This window comes from Coccinella septempunctata, chromosome 4 (genome assembly GCF_907165205.1).
Source record: "Coccinella septempunctata chromosome 4, icCocSept1.1, whole genome shotgun sequence".
Lineage (NCBI taxonomy): Eukaryota > Metazoa > Arthropoda > Insecta > Coleoptera > Coccinellidae > Coccinella > Coccinella septempunctata.
This window is the reverse complement of record NC_058192.1, coordinates 28558283-28576942: the sequence shown is the minus strand read 5'-3', so window position 1 is coordinate 28576942 and position 18660 is coordinate 28558283.

Here is an 18660-nt window from a genome sequence, read left to right as displayed (position 1 = left end):
TTCACTGTGTTCCACTAGTGATGCAAAATGTCCGCACTTTTTGCTTTCATTTGAATATTACTGTTATGTTTATATATCACAAAAGTACTTCACTTTTATCCTTCGTCAAGTGTCACTGTTATGTTCATTCCAAATATACATTTAACATCAACAGATTTGATGATGCGAAAAATTGTAGATCTAGTCGAAATATGTACTTTTATCGAATCGATATCGGATTTGTTCTGACTTTGTATCATGTATATCATATGTCACATATAAAAGTTACATTATGTACTTATGTAATGTAAGGAAGTCATCACATATTGAGAAATTTGTAACTAATCCCTGAAATTAAAATTTGACATCTATATATTGTAAAGAATTTGTAACATCTGATACTATTAGGTTACCAGGAAAAAATACGAAGTAAAGCCTTTTATATTGTTCCATGATCTATCACATACTATACATATGTTTATATTACGGCCGGTTTCATAATCCAACATAAAGTCCCTTTTTTTTAAAGCTTCCTCTACCCCTATTGAAAATAATATTAAAGGAAGCTTTAAGCTTGAAGTGACTTTGAATTTGATTATGAAACCGGTACTCCCAAATATCCCAAAAAATTTAACAAGCACTCGTCTCTTTGAACGAAGCTCAACTCGTAAACGTGAATTTTGATTTCTTCAATAATTAATTTAACGAACGGAATTCCTGTGACATCCTATGAAGAATCTACGATCATCAAATATTGCCACTGTATTATGCATTGCTTTGTGATTCATTGGATTGAGTTATCATGACAGCTGATATTTTGAAGCTCCATGCTGCAGTAATTTGAAGTACACTCCATTTTCATACGGTTTCGGGCGTGTTATTGCGAAGATTCTGCGTTTGCCGCTACTAATTATTCCTATCTAGGCATTAACATGCTAATTGGTCCGTGTACGAGCACTTTATCACGACGCATCCTGTTCGCGGTGGCGGTAAAATAAATACCGCCTACCTACACTACCGGCTCCCTCTTGGTGGAATTAATATCTAACTTCGTGTGGCGTTAGTCTAACTTACACTCTTCATACGTGCTTCCTATTCATAATTGTACTGGATAGTTAAGGAAATGTAGGATTTTCATCATTCTGGTTTCTGGGAAATACATATACTGGTGGGAATGCTTGAATTACCGTCTCAAACGGGGCGATGCAGAGCTCTAATTAACTGCCTTGAATTCTAACTAGGTAGCTCAACGGAGCACTTCAGAATGCGAAAGTTTATGCGATCCAGAATATGATCGAGAGTTCATCCAAATCACCAAGATAATAAATTATTACTTATTATTAAATTTTTAATTAGTTATAAAATTAAGTTAGAATAGTATAAAACATGAAAAAAGTTTTTATTTTAAACTTTAGTTCCACGCTAACGAGTTTAATCTCCCTATCATAAGCATTCTTTTGTTGTTGATTTAAAAACTGAATGTTTTTACAATAAGGTCTTTCAATTCCTTGGGATAATATTATTTTTCCCACGTCTCATCTCTTCATTTTTTAACGCGTCGTACATTATCCTTCATGCATAGCTGACCTTGATACTTATCAAAGTAATATCTTTGATACTTATACACACATATAGCTTCAGTTCGAATCCGAGCTTGGTTGTAAATTTCTTCGTTAATTTGCAAATCTGGGTTTGATGCCTATGGTGCAAAATATTGTCACATTTGTCCACAAATCTATAGGTCACAATGGTGAGTATGTTGAGAATTTAAAATGATAATGGAAAACAATGTTACAATTCGATGAGTATTTTACTGCATCTGCGAGCATGTAATCCCAATGAGTATCATTCTCGAGAAATTGCACACGTTGACATGCTTCTTTGTATGTGGCACAAAAAACACCAACCACAGTAGGTACGCAGACGTTGGAATGAATGTCTAAAAGCAAATGTAGATAGAAATACTCGTCGTCATTTGACCATTTCCTAAATGTATGGGTGAATATCAGTTGAAAGTCTATCGTGTATGGCGGAACACCCTATTTGGTATTAGGTTGGAATTATGCTGTCTAACTCCTATGATAACCATGTCATTGTCAACATACTTGTAGATACATTTGATGGATTTAACAAAACGGCAAAATTCTACATATACTCCATTCGCATTTATTTTAGCAGTCGGTTGGCCATGGAAATCTGACACATTTCACTCTGTATAGTACGAAAATGCTTGTCAAAATATTTTTGGGTTTTAAATCAACGCTATGTTGCCCGTTCTACGTAAAAGTTTCTGTTATTACGTATTTTATCACAATGTCGAATCTCTTCGGAAAATATGTGACGAACGTAATTGGAGTTTATACAAACTGATTGAAGGCATACCAAATCTAATTATTTGCATGGAAAATACAAGAGATCAGTATAATAATAATATCATAATATGCACTAGCTTGAGGAGAGGTAATGTTCGTTATCTTCTTTGGCTGAAGTTTGAATACGTTACATCAGTTGTAGATATCAAAAATATTAACCCGAAGATAAAATGCATATGATGCAGTGGTTGGGAATGGGTATATCTCGAAAAAATCAACAGATAATTACAAAAATGTTTAATTCTTCAACAGAAATCATCAAGTCAAGATGAACTTCACATTTGAACAAAAATTTCACATGAATAAACGATTCTACGATGACATTCATCGAAAATCCTGTAGTAACGTTTCGCATCAATTCACCCAAACATAAAATTCTCAAATGCCACCACTTTTTGCGTTTGCCAATAGAAGGAAATTCTTTGTCATCCTCTTCATTCACAATCTTTCTGATTGTGGAAATATTCAGCTAAAATATAAGTCGTTTAGATTCAGATGAAACATTATATGAAATCTGAAGATGGTTTACTTCCTTCTGGTATCATATTCATATTGGATAACAGGAACTAGGAATTCAGTGGTAAAGATCAACAAACCATAGCTAATATGCCAACGTTTCGCAATAATATATTTGCTTCTTCAGGGCTACAAAAATTGAAAAAATTCAGATACACATCGACAAAGAGTTCTACAAAAATGAAAAAAATAAAAAACAAACTACAGGGTCAACAAGATGTAAAAAAGACACAATCATTCAATCAGTATGAGTTCAGTGAAATAACATCAACAATTTATCATCAATTCCGGTAAATAATCATCGCGTACCAAAAATCTAATGAAATCTGAGATGCGTCAAAAAAATTAGACAAAATTATATGAATTCTCTCACATTGAATATGTTCGCTCCGTCTGACGTATTGTAGATTTTAGAATATCAGGAACTAGCCAATGATTATCAGCTATCATGTCTTGTTGCACCTCGAAAATTGCTCTGCCAATATCAAAAGTTGACTGGCCCTGAAAAAGTGGGTAACTGTCATTTGAGATAATAGTTTCTGCAACCAATACCTGAGGATATCGTTTCAAATATTTTTCATCAAACATGCAAAGAGAATTTGGGTTTAGGGTTAAATATACGATATGAGCATAGCCTTCTGCATTTTCTTCAGCATTTGTGACATATATAAGCTGAATATATTCTTCGGAACAGAAATTTGCTTGCATGGTTTAACCTGATAAATGTCGATCATTCTTTTTCAACCTTGAATAAGATGTCTAAAAAAGTGGCGGCGCAACGATGCCATTTGCTTCCTTCCATCCTTCATCTATCAAAGAAAGTCCAATGCTACTCTACTCTCTCGTTTCAGTTTTAAGGTAACTTTGTTAAGACAATCATGGTCCTATATAGCAACGATTCTTAGATATTCGACTTTTTCCAAGGAATTCAAAAATGCAATAATATACAAGGTGTTTCATTTGAAATAAGAAAGTTGATGCCAACAGGGAAAAAACAGAGCACCCTGTATTAATGTGGATTATAAAAAATAAAAGTTCAATCAATTACAGACAAGTTTTGTATTTAACTTTTTTTCTAACTCCTTTAGTTTCCACAATAATGTATAGGGACACTTTAACTCGGACACCCTGTACATAGTCACTCATCTAGTTACTTTGTATAATGGAGAATTCTATAAACAACTTGATGAGTCTGACATGGGTAACCCAGCTAGTCCAGTTCTAGTAAACTTGGCATTGTTCGCTTCGATACAAAAGACTTATCAATTATCATTCTCAACATTCTCTCAACCGGAAGATCGGAACAGCTAAAAACTGGATATATGTAGGTTTCACACTGACCCTACATTCCACCAAGAAATCTACAACAAGATTATACTTCTCTACTAAAGATTAACAAGGACCCTGATAGTTTAATCAGAATATTGATCCACCATCACGAGCAATCTGGCTCCAAATCTACAATTGTCAATAAGAGTAAAAAGTCTCACAAAGTTACAATTCACAACTACTACACTACTTAATAATAATTATACTTTATTCATCGTGTCAGATAAACATATGTATATGTATAGGATAAGTCAAAGGAAGAAAACAAAATCAAAATAGAGAACTCTTGACGAAAATCGAAAAAATCTGAATCGCTTTTCAAAATACATTCAACTTGTGACTTCGCAAAGATTTAGGTAAGTGATTTAAAAGTTTAACTCATTGATAATCACGTTGAAGACAAGTAGAATCTAGAAGTATTATGTTTTGGTACACAAAAAAATCGCTCATTTTTTGTACTATAACTAAAAAGTTTAGTCAAGATACATTCGTTTTCTATGGTATAAATTAACAAATTGAAAAAAAAAATCGAGTTTAGAATGAGGAGACCATTTTCAATGAAAACAGATATTATATAATATGTGACTGTACTTCAGACTATAATGAATATCCAGAAAAGGTTGCAAAGGATGTGAATTTCGAATCTTTATGGCGAAGTAAAAGCTATTGAGTTTTTTAAAAATATCATCGATATGAGTGCTCCACTTCGAGTTGGAATCGATGTGGATGCAAAGGAACTCGGTATGCTCCGCAGATAAAATAACTTCATCCAAATAGCGTACAATCATCTTGTGTTCATTGGTTCTTAGTGCGAAATGAACGCATTCATTTTCAGCAATATTGATCATAAGGGAATGAGAACGACACAAATCAACAAAGCACTGGACTAATAGATGACATAACCTGTCTAACTCTTCAAAAGCTTTTTAAAGGAAATCCTGACTAGGTTTTGCAATGATCATTAAAGTTGCAGGGTAGATCGTTTATGGGAGCGGCCCAAAGACTGTACCCTGGGGGACATAAAAATTCACTTTAGGCTCATCCGAGAATGAGCTGTTGTGCTGTTGATTCTGACGATCATAGTTCTGCCCTCAAAATAGCTGGAATCCATCTCAATAACGCACCATTTATTCTACATTGCAGCAGTTATCGACTAAGAATTGGAAGGCAAGACTGTCGAATGCCTGAGGCAGGTCAAAGACCAATCCCTCGACAAACAATCCAACATCAAGGCATTCATAAACGAATTAAACAAAAAAGGCTGTGACTAGAGTCCCGACTCGGGATCCGTGTCCAGTCCCGACTGACGAAATCAAATGACTCAATTACCAAACAGGTCGCTTGTCCTTACTCGGGACCCTTGTCCAGTCCCGACATTTGTAAGGGTTTTGAGGTTATGTTCGTGAATCTTATAATATTATTTATGAATAGTTGCGACAAAATTCAAGGAGTGATACCTTATCAAAAAATAGTGTGGGCTTTTTCTAACTCAAGATTGAAAAGGCAGGAGAAAATACTATCTTTTAATTCGAGAATGAAGGAGCAAGTATGCAATTCCAAATAGTAAGAAAACTGGGAATTGGTTAGTGTAAATTGATCCAGAGGAATTGTCAGACGTAATTTTTGATTCAGAAGTGAACCTCTTCCTTACGGCCATTCTTGACTAAAAGAATGTGATAGAGAAAGGAAGCTGACAAATATATTTGTGAAATGTATAATATTTTATACGAAATAACGACACTATGCTTCGGCATCTCGATAAAATGTATTTTTATTTCAAGTGTATGAAAATTTAGCGAAAAAGGTAAACGAAGTGGTTATGTTCGAAATGAACATCTTAGATGTTCCATTTCAAGATTGCTCTTTTTTCTTTTATAAATGTGATGATTTGAAAATAAAATATACTAACAGCATATTCATCTTTATAGCAACTCATATCTTCATATCTACATGCTCGATTGAAATATGAATCATTGCTTCTATTTGAATGGGTATAGGCTTATGATTTGTACTGAAAATTTAGTTTTTCGCTACTCCTTTCATTGCTCAATAGTTTCAAAGCACCGATGCAGTGCATCGTTGAATTCAGGACCGAATATCAGTCCGGAATTAAATGACGTCACTCGGGACTGGACACGAGTCCCGAGGCGGGACTCTAGTCACAGCCAACAAAAAAAAGAGCTCCGGATTCAGTTGAGCGGCTTGTCCAGAAAACCGTGCTGTGCGGTGTGAAGTACTTGATTTTCATTGAGAAAATTCATTATCCTGTTAAGCACAATTCTCTCGAAAACCTTGGCAAAGACACTGAGGATGTAAATGGTTCTATAGTTGACGATATCATTCAAGTCATTCTTCTTGAATATGACAATAGCTTTCTTGAGATGATTGGGAAATATGCCACTACTCATTGAAAGGTCGATAATATAGGCAAAATGTGGAGCAATTTCAGCCCCGATCAGTTTTGAGATTCTATATAGCATGAATAAAATCCACTCCACTTTTTTTATTTTATTTTTCGAAGATATAACATCAATCACTTCAAACTGCAGCACAGGATGAAAGAAGAATGTTGAGTTGTTCATCGGTGAAATAGAACATGAGGAGGACAAAAAGAGTTTTTATGATAAAGAGTCCGCGTTCTCTCGGAAATAGTCGAGAAATAATCAGCAAACATCAAGGCTAGATCCTTAGCCTCAACGAACGAAACACCATCAACCAAAAGCTCCATGGATCGATCTCCTTCAATTCTGCCATCAGTGAGAGCATTTTCCAGAGAACACACAGTTTTGTTTTTATTATCTAACTTTTCAATCAGTCCAGTAGGGTTAAATTTCCTGTTCTAATTAATAAATTGTACGAAGATTTGGCCTTCCTATATAGGTCGGTTGACTGACGAGCCATATCAGTAGGCAACCAGTGTAGATGCTTCAGATCGCGCTTTGTCGAGATCTCTAGCTTAATCCATTTCCTGATCAGGTGACCTGAATACTTGAAAAGTGGACAGCACATCTTAAATGTCTTCTGAATCACTGAAACATCCATCCACATTCAAAGAGCCCATGAAAATCACATACGTATATGCGGTAAACAAAATCATCAAGATCATACGTGTCTCACCAGGAGTGCCCATTAGTAGTTCATGGAGAAATAAAAATTCGATAGGAAATTTTTCCTATGAAGATATAACTCAATTAGAACTACACTCTTACAATAGTCCAAAGTCGAAGACATTGCATCCAGAAATATTTCGAAATAACCAGAGCATGGTGAAGTAAGAACTTTATGGGAGAGTACTATACTACCACTTACCTCAAATTTCATCTCCTCTGAGAACCGTGACACGCACAATTCTTTCGCTTGTTCACCAGTCCGGGCATAGATTCACCATGCGTTCTAGAGGGGTGGCAATAGAAATCAGTGAGGCAGTATCCCGGAATGGTCATAGCCTTGATAGCATCAGGGCTGCACCAATGCTCAGCAATGCAGACAATCAGGACGCTTGTCGGTGAAAAGAATTCCAAGATTTTCCAACTTATAAGAAATGCATTGGACGTTCAATTTATTTTTGGAAACAGGGCAAACATTATTGCTAATGCTGAGTATATTTACAGGAGCTAGGACAGGTGATGAAGAAGAACAATACTAAGTTGAACTAATGCCGACGTTTCGTCCATATATTCGAACTTTTTCAAGGCTATATACAAAAAAAAATTATTGCTAATGGTTGTTCTTAGCGGCTTTGCTCTAAGGTTCAGCTTGTGTCACTTTACAAGAAACCTATTCACAGCAATTCTTGCAGTTGTAGCACACATTCCTTGAGAGATGACGACAACAAAACGGCTTAGTTGAGCATCATATTAATACCGGTCACTAATTCGATTTCAAGGATGTCACGACCGAAGATTCTGAAACCAATTACAAAAAAGGAGGTATCAGCGAAATGATACATATAATATAAAAGTCAACGATAATGTCATAAAGAGAGCTGACACACAATACTTAAGTAAAATAAACAGCATCCTAATAAAAAATTGAGATATACGGAATAACAATGTTGTTCAGCTTCCTGCGATTTAACATTGTCACTTTGCACCAAAATGTTTCGTTTTTTATTATAATAAAATATTCTGTTTATTTGTTTTGTTGGAGAATGAATGTATCGATTATCATTTTTTGTTCATTTCATCCGTAGTCATTTCATTTTTCTAATTCAATATATAATAGTGTTGAGCTGTGCGCGAACGTCATCTTGTCACCTTCAAGTAAATAATTATATGAAGACCAATAGTTTGTCACAACTACAATAATTTTGAAGGAATGTGTCAGGATATTGAGGGAAAATTTCACTCGGCAAAGATGAAGCAGTCCGACACTGAGTTCCCTCCATCTTCCACAGACTATAGCGGCACTTCGACAAGTTGTCTAGAATTAAATACCTCAAAAGAAAATCGAAAAACTTATTGAAAGTACGCCCCGCCCCGACTTGTTTGAGAGAGCATATAACATCGTGGAGGTTCAGCACATCATTAACAGTTCATCTCGAGACGTCGAAGCGAGTAGACGTGTTGAATGATACCAGTGCGATACATCATTTTTCAAAGAGAAAGTGGAAGAGAAAGTCGAAGTGAAAGTTTACACTCGCGAAGCTACGGAATTTTTGATTCCGTCTGTGATGTTTGTGTAGGTTGTATACGTGTGTGTGTTATCAAAATTTTAATTCGTTAAAATTTTCGAAGTTGGTGTTCATCTTCAGAGTCCAGATCGGTCTAGATCGTTGGTTCTGCAGAAAGCATCAGGTGAGCTTATTTTTCGTACCAAAAAAGCACCTGAAGTGACTAGAAAAGACAGAATCCCACCCATCACAATGATATGCACCTCAGATTGGGTAGAGATTTCTAGAACACTCTAATCCAAGAAATTCAATTATAGTCGCGAAACCGTAGTTAAAGACGGTATTAGAATCATCGCGTCAACCGTAGATGATTATAGAAAAATTACCTACCAAATGGAGGAAGAGAAGAAGATATATGCCGTCATCAGGCATTTACCAATCGACGCTGATCTTGCGTTGATTAAGGACGACCTGATATTCCAGGGAATATCAGACGCTGAGGTGTCCAGAATGACATCGTACAAGTCGGAGAAGCCCATACCTCTCTACCTGGTTAAAACCCAAAAAAAGGAAATCTTCGAAGTCAAGCGACTCTACAATCTATGTATTGTGGTCGAACAAAAAAAGAGGCCTGAAAGTCCAAGCCAGCGCTTTAGGTGCCAAAGGTACGGACATGCACAGGACAAATGCTCCTTCCCGTGAAGATGCGTGAAGGGCTCAGGAAGCCATAGCAGCAATGACTGCACACTCACCAGAAAAAGTGAAGAGAGAAATGCCACATGCGTCTTATGTGGAGAAGAGGGCCATCCTGCTAGCTACAAAGGATGTAGCGAGTTCAAGCTGGTGACCAGAAAGAAGAATTCCCGAAAACCAGCTGTTCAAAAAAAAGTAGCGAAGGCCAAACCTACAGAACAGGAAAAGAAGAAGGAGACAAAACCGATTCAGAAAAAGAAGAACAGAAGAAGCCTCCAATAAAACAGGCTGTGAACAGTCGACAGGGGAAGAAAAAGATATCTGAATCAGCCGATGATTTAGACATCTTCACGGAGAAAATTTTCTAAAGAATGTTGAAAATTGAGAGGGAAATGGAAAAAAAAGTCGAAGCATTATTCAGTAAACTGAATTGATGGACATTACGGATAATAGGAAGAAATCCCTCAAGATAATCTCGTGGAACATAAACGGGATCAACACTCGGAAAGCCGAGATAGAAGAAATAATATCAGAGAGACAACCTGATATTATAGCCCTACAGGAAACAAGAATAAACCGGAACAGATGACTGAATTTCATGAATTATGGAACATATAGATGTAGATGTGTCACACATTGAACACCATAACAGAGAATAGAAATTGCAAAAAACTCAAGGATTTCGCCGAAAAACAAAATGCCATAGTGATTGGACCAGAGCTACCGACATATCTTGCTTTTGGTAGAGGTATACCAGATGTAATAGATATCGCGATATTGAAAAATATAACTCAAGAATTCTCAATTGAAACTTTGGAAGATGGAACCTCAAACCACAATCCCGTGGAATTGACAATTGGAGAAGAACCAAGAGAAAAACTGCTGGAAATAAGAGAATATACCAATTGGGCTAAATACAGCCATTTAATACAATCGGAAATAACAGAAATTTCAACAATAAGCACTCCAGACGATCTGGAATGTGCGGTTGATAAACTGGAAGAGATTATATTGAAAGCTTACGAAAAAGGCACGAGAAGAGTGAAGAGACCAGCACCAAGTCATCCGCATAACGATACGCCTAAAGAAGTGAAAGATCTTATACGAGAAAATCGAAGACTCGAAGAATATATCGGATGAATAAAAATGATCTGAATAGAAGGAACCTCAACCGACATAGCCAAGTTCTGAAAAACGCTCTGAAATATCTAAGAACAAGCAGATGGAACAAAAGTTTTCAAGAACTGAATACAATCGATCATTCTGCAAAATGCAGAATGCAGAAAAGCCTACGAGGAGAAAAGACTAAAATACCACCCCTACACGGAGGAAGGGGAATGGCGTATACCAATACTGATAAGGCAGATGCATTGGCGGACTCGATCGAACGAGAATCGAGAATAAATTACAGGATAGACGACGATAATGAAGATTTGGAAGAACTGGTTGAAGAAAATGATGGAGAAATGGATGAATTACCAGCGACTGCTGAAATAGACAAGGCAACATCACCAAATGAAATCAGGGAAATAATTTGAAGTTTGAAGAAGAGGAAAGCTCCCGGAAGCGATAATATAACGAATGTTATGTTAAAGAAATTACATAGAAAAGGTATAGCCGCTCTAACAAATATCGCGAATGGAATTATGAGGACAGAACACTACCCAGAAAAATGGAAAACAACAGAAGTCATAGTATTCAATAAACCATACAAAGAGAAGAAGTTCCCACAAAACTACAGACCGATAAGTCTACTGTCGGCGTTAGGAAAATTAGTAGAAAGAATTATCGCCACGAGACTAAATGAGGAAACCGAAAATCTGAAACTAATTCCACCAGAACAGTTCGGATTCAGAAGAGAGCATTCAACAGAACAACAATTATTAAAGCTCACAGAATACATTACAGAGGGATTCCAAAATTAACAAGCTACAGGTCTTGTTTTACTAGACGTCGCCAGAGCTTTCGACAGAGTATGGCATGAAAGATTAATATATAAGATGAGATGTGAAGAGCCATATCAAAAAAATTTAGGCCACTGAAAACAAGCTGCTTCGATGAGCAATAGATGCACCTTGGTTTGTCAGGAATAGACAGATTTATAGGGACCTAAAATGGGAAACCATAACGGAATTCATGAACAGAAAAGCAGAGAAATTATTCGAAACAGCGAAAAACCATCCGAATCAAGAACTCAGGAGACTAGTGGACTACGACCCAGAGGAAGACAAAAGGAGAATGCGAATTTACCGAAGGAGACCAAGAGATCAAATAAAAAGAGATTAAAATAACAACAGGAACTTATTGAAAAATTCAATAAAGTGTTAATCCAATAGAGGATAAACACATAAATCCCAGAACGATAGTGTGCGAGAAGAAAACAGACCAAGAGATGAACGGTTTATAGGCAAATGCCCGGAACCGAAATTCAAGAAGCAGTTGAGGGTTTTTAGTGGGTCTCGAGCTCAGGAGAGTGAGAAACCCCACACACCTGTTCCCCCTCAGGAGAGGGTGGTTCGTCTGTCTTGCAGATTTTCCCCCTGCTACACAAAAAAAAAACATTTTTTAATATTTTTCACGGTGGGATTTTTCTCAAATTTATAATCGCTTACTTGATTAACATTAAGGCACACATTATAAATGGTTGAATTAAGTAATAAGTAAATTAAGACTGGGTTTCTATCTACTTATTCGACCACAAATGACCTAGTAAATCTTCTGTTCTTCTGTGAACACGGACACAATGATGCGGCGAATTTTTCGAAAATATCTGTCTTCCACAAATTCTGAATTCAGACTAATCCTCTTTTACATTATATCACAGCCATCTATAGACTATAGATCTATAGACAGCTGTGGTTATATCGATCACTTCAGCAGTGAAATGTGTAAAGAAGCATTTTTCAATTCTTCGAAAACTAAATGGATAGGCAGGTATACCCTCCAAGTAGTTCATCAAAAATTCAGCTCCTTTTAATACAGAACATGTGTATTCAACTATTTTTGCTTATTGACAAAAATAAAATTATTGGTAAAATTTTTTCATCAATAGTCGCCCAACAAAATAACATAAAATGAAATGGCTGAAAAGCTTTCCCCAATTATATTCTGAGAATTGCTGGTTGACATATTCAACTTTCATCCAAGTTCATCCCAAAATTCTGGAACTTAAAATTCAAAACATGTTATTTAATGGGTTATGTTAGTATTCTCATTTCGCTTGCGTTCAGCAATGAGAAGAGCAATAAGACTGATGTTATCTGGAGAAGATACCGCTTTACTGCCGCCATCTTAATTGAGCAATGCTTAATTACCCTCTTTCGTCTCAGGAACGTGAGCTGATGTCACTCCTTTCTTATAGTTGTTATCTCGTTTTTCGCTTCAAGAAGGAGGAGGGGTGATAACAGTAATGGTAAAATTGTTATGGGTGAGATGGTGAGCCGTCGAGCAAAAGCAGCATTAATTGCAAATATTGTAATCTTAAACTTGAACGAAGAAAAAAGCTATTGAAATATTTATATACTTCACGTTCTGAGAAATGTACTGGGTATCCCAAATTGCTTGATTTTCGCTGCTTCTGATACTTCCAGACTAGATAGGTGAAAACGTTGAAATAGGCTAGATTTTCGTAAGAAGTCTATTAGTGGAAACTGTTTCACGATATCTTCATTTGTCTTGAAGATATAACCAAATTTTTATATTTTGTCGATTGCGCAACTGTGCTATAACTTCTCAATTTTCGAAAATATAAACGTTCTGCATGACATAAAACTATATTCAACTTTTTTCATTTCTTGTAATAAGGATGAAAAAAAATATCTTCTAAATTATGAATACGGATGGTATCTTTTTCTGATCTCATGTTATAAAAAAAAAAGCTTTTGAAAAATATATAGGTAGGTACCTATATGTCGGTATTTTACTTCTATCACTTACCCATCGAAAAATCAATGTTTTACTGAAATTTCCATTCTCGACAGAATTCTATGAAGCCATTGAGCACAAAAATGTCGAATCCAAATGAATCTCGATCTCTAGGATAACAAATAAAATTTTGTGTTCATAGAATTTCATTAGGAATTTCATTTGTCAGCTGAAACATATATAACTTCAATAAAATCATGTGGTTCATGTTACACTCAATTCGATGAATATTGTGCAGAAATTCTATAATCAGTTTCAATAAAACTCATAAAAAGTTCTCAAATTGAATATTCTGTGAACAAATTCGACACTTTTTCTAACAGAATTCACTAATGTATTCAACAGCATAACGCAAGGAATATCTCTGATAGCGTTCCTGACACAATGCTCTAAATCAACCCAATTTATAACTGAAAGTATTGTTCTTAATATATTCCCATACGAAAAAAATCCCAACAGTTGAGGTCTGGTGAGGCATTAGAACCATGGGTTCATTTCCACAGGTTGCCTATATCTATGGCAAGGCACCTTTTTGGAAATAATCTTATTTGATTATCCATAACTTTTGAACCATACTCTATAATTTGCGGCGAAATAATCGATCCACTCAATAAATCGATGAAGTTTGTTCACTTATAAATGTGTTATTTCGTGTCCGATTTGACTGAATTTTATTTTCAATTGTAGGCGAGTTTATATGAAATTTATCACAAGTTTTGGATTTCAAGGAAATTTGGCTTATGTTATTTGGTTATTTTAAACTGGGTGAAACGAAATCTCCTTTCTCACTCTAAATTTAAAACCACCTGTGGGGTTTTCCAGTAGTTCCATCTTGCAATTTCTTATTTTATCATCAAGCCACATCTATTCTCAAAATTTTGAGAACCAAATCGAGCAGTTTTTCATTCGAAACCATATTGAGTGCATTCCAAGACGAATTGCAACAGTTATCCGTGCACGGGGAGGAAAAACTTGTTAGGTCTTTTATGTTTTTCATTTTGTTTTCAGTATCTTTCCATTATGTTCGGATTTTGAGCTGAATTTGTAAACGTACTGTTATAGCCATAGCGAAATTGTAGAAATGTAATTTTTTCTCAAAACTCTTTCACAAAAATTGAGTTATTTTAATAAATGAAAAATGAAATTATTGAGAAAAGATGTGTCTCGATGACATGAAGACAAAACAAGAAATCACAAGGTGGAACAACTGGAACACTCCACAGGTGGTTCAAAAGTTAGAGTAGGAAAAGAAATTTCCTTTCACCCGGAATAAAATGACGTAGGTACGCCTTATTTTTTGGAATTCAAAACTTGTGACGTTTATTCTCTGCAACAACTAATTCATACTGACATAGGAACTGAATTTTTTTCAGGAGAGGTCTAGGAAAAATCGGGAAATAAGATTCGGTCCAAAAAAACACCCTGTATATCAGAAGTCCTCAAATATGATAGGGTATCCAGAACAAGGGAAAAACACTAAAGGAAGGTGGGGAGAGGTACTTTAAGTTCCTCCGCATACGATTTTAATACTCAGTTAATCTCTTCAATTCTGAATATTCAGACAACACAGTATAGGTAATCAAATTTATTTCGTTTATTAACTTTAACAATTCACTTGAATTTTTTGAGTCTCGATTGAGATTCAATCTGGAGGACTCTGATTGGTAGGTACTTTGTCAATTCTCGAAAATGTTAAAATCTGCGAAAAACACTTTAAGCTTGTAGGTATCCTGAAAACGAGTAATAAAACTTTTTCACCCATGGACGGACAGTTTTGCATGGGGTTGTGCGGGATTCGTTATTGAAATAAAAATCATAATAGCGACTTCTACAAGTTGATGTACATTCTGCTTGAATGAGAAAGCTTTTCCATTTCCACAAGATAAATACCGAAAAAATATAACTGGAAACTTCATCCGCGAATCACACTGGACAAGCTTTAAATCACACATTTGTTATCAGAAATGTGCGGGTAATATTTCACAAATTCAATCTTTTAGATCGACGCTTCATCGCCGTTCTCGCGAATTTATGTCACCTGACAATTTTTCCGGAAAATAGTGCTGAGCTAACACGGCACGATTCAACGGCCCTGAGTTATGACGCTGCCGACGGCGAAAAACGAAATAGAAAAGGGGGCATCTGGATAATAAAATAAAAAGTTAAATGCGATTCGCATCTTGAATTTATTAGTGGAATGTATAGTGGAGATAACTTTCATAAAATATAGTCGTCAATATCTAGCATTACAAAAGATGGCACTACACAGTGGTCCGAAAAATGTTTCCGGTTGTGATGACATAATAGGTACACAGATTTCAAGTTGTTGATTTCAGGAAATTAAAATGGGACAGAAATGCACGTATATTCATAATTATTTTTTGTTTATGACATTGAAATAGTGCTAATTAAAATAGATGTATATTGTTCGAAGTCGGATATTAAACTTAGTCAGTTTCAAAAATGACTATTCATTGTATATAAGCTGAACGTTCTCTGAAACGCCTGCAAGATACAGATCGTTCCACAATTGGGAATTCGAATGTAGATTGCAGCGACATAGTGATGACAGTTCGAACTAAATCGTTCTAGTAGTTAGCAGTAGATAAGCTAAAAGCGATTTTGAGATTTTCTTCAAATCAATCTTTTTTTCTCATTAATAGTTTTTTCTCACTTTTGAAGATGTCTGCTGAAACTGTATTAATTGATTATCATCAATTTCAGATCAATAAATCTCATGATGTGTTAGTATTTCCGACTATGTTTCGAATCAGCCGATAAAACACAGTGATATTTTTTTTTAAATCGAACGTCTTGCATGATCATAAGAGAAGGACATTGATTATATCAGAACCAAAACTATGATATCTTGCCTTCTTCATTGTCTACAATGGCTAAGATGGGAACATTGATGTAAAGATAAGTTGTTCAGGTTGAATTAGAAATTAGAAGTGATTTTTTAAATGGAGTTGGTGAATATTATTGAAATTCATATGTATATAAACTTTACTAATTAGATAAAGTCCTCCCTGAGGGAAACAAATGTTCGAGCAAATCCATTCATTTTGAGGTTATCCAGCAGTAATATCACAAGGTCAACAGTATTCTCTTTTCCTTACTTTTTCCTACTCTATATCTATCTTTGAATAGAGTAGGTGAAAATTGGTACCTCAGATGATCGATTTCTCCTCTTTGAACATTTGGTTGCCACAAAAACTGTCGGGTATAATTATAAGATTGCCGACAACGCCTTAGCGAATTCGTCATCGATAAGTTACCAATAGATTGTCGATTGATAATGGACCACTGCTGGATAGTTAAATTATCTCATTCATTTATTCATTCATTGCTGACAAATCAGAAAATTTGTTAAGGTTGTACAACAACTGCGGCTACGTTTCGAAGGAGTGGCCTTCTGCCTCTTCAGGCAACGGTTCGCAGAAGTTAGATTTATCTGTTCTCCTTACTTTCATTTAGTGATGAATGAAAACTTTTACGGTCTCACTTCTTTCAATAAATCCTTCATCTCTGTTTTAGATTAATCTTTAGGAAGATTCTGATTCCTACCTGACTCTGGAAATTTTTCTCTACACGAAGGTAGGTTTCTAACAATTCAAAATCATATACAACCACTTCCCTTAAAAGCGTTTTTGTGTTATGTATGAGTACTCCCAACTTTTTAGAAGCTCTGAACCGGAGTGATGATTATCACCGAAAAACATTACAACCACGACTTTATTCGACTGTGACAAATCAATTTGAAGATATACATATGTATGTAAGCGAACTTAATGTATGCACCCTGCTCGGAGCTTCCCTTGTTGATGCCTTCCGCTTTGCGAAAGAATGGGGCATCGCTAAATAGATATGCCGAACAAATGGGGTCGCGTGTGTTGGCAAGCTTGTACTAGACAATTGGGGCTAATTTGGGGTTTCTTTTAATACTTGATTTCTTTATCTTCCTCCACACTCGTCCCAGGGCGTCGCTACTTGCAGCAGGGGGAGGGGTAATGAGGATAATTTACCTCTCATGAAAATACTAACTGAATATATAGGTACTCACTTTTTCCTATTATATTCCATATCCTCCATTATTATTCAGTTCCGAATGCTTCAATAATTTGCAACTTATTTTGTGATCGTAAATTGCCGGAATTTCCCTTTGTCAATTACCTCTGTGAAATCCTGCCAGACTGATTATACAACTGGTCACTTGTCGGTAACAGACATTGACCGCATACGTCCTTCCAAGTTATAAAAACTTGTTAAAGCAATATCAGTGAGTAGATATCTATTAAAATATATGTAATTACTTACTCAACGTCACAATACAGTCTTTACAGTGCCCAGTTGACGCAAAGTTAAATTAAACGCTTCATTAAAATTTTAATCCCCCATCATCCTCTTCAAAATTTTAATGGGCCATTGACGATTTAGTTATCTCAGGTTCAAGAAGGTTGCTCTTTCGCCGTCCAGGATGAAAGCAAGTTGATATTGGCATTTTGTGTTTTAAAAATTGTGTATTGTTATGAAAAAAAGTATGTTTCATAATACTTCCACAAACACCATTTCTCATCAGATCATTTGATCCTTTCGAAATGTAGGTAGGACATGAATCATAAACGCTCGAACTTTAAGTCTCTGGTTTTATAGAGATAATTTTTTAACATATATAGTTTGTGTTATTTGTATAAGTGATGTTATGATTTAAGGCCTGAAGGGTCAGATGAAAATCTGCCGAACATATGATTTGAGATGTTTTGGTGTTGTTTTCGTATTTATTCGGCAAAAAAATTATATTTTTGGTTACTAATATCAATTTCGTGCTGAAAATTTAAAATTTCCTTGTTGCTGTTTCCAAGATCTTATACTGTTTAAGTTATGAATTGATGAACATCTTGTAGAAATATTGTATTTACATTTTATTTGTGCTTATGAAGTAATATAAATGACTGTACCGCTATCTTTGATAACCCTGTGTCGAAACATCAATTTATAAAATGAATATTTCGGCATTTAAACGAAACTTTTGAGTGCGCGTGTCCGAGGAAGAATAAATATTTTGTTTTTTTTTCGAAACGCTCTAATGTATAACCTCATTTTTTTCTCCGCCAACTGAATAGACATATGACCATATCTGATGTGCCTACTGGCACTCCTATTGGGAATGAAATTCCTGAATTTGAAACTGCTAGAAAATTAAGAATGCGAAAAAGAGTGTTGTGAGCGAGAAAA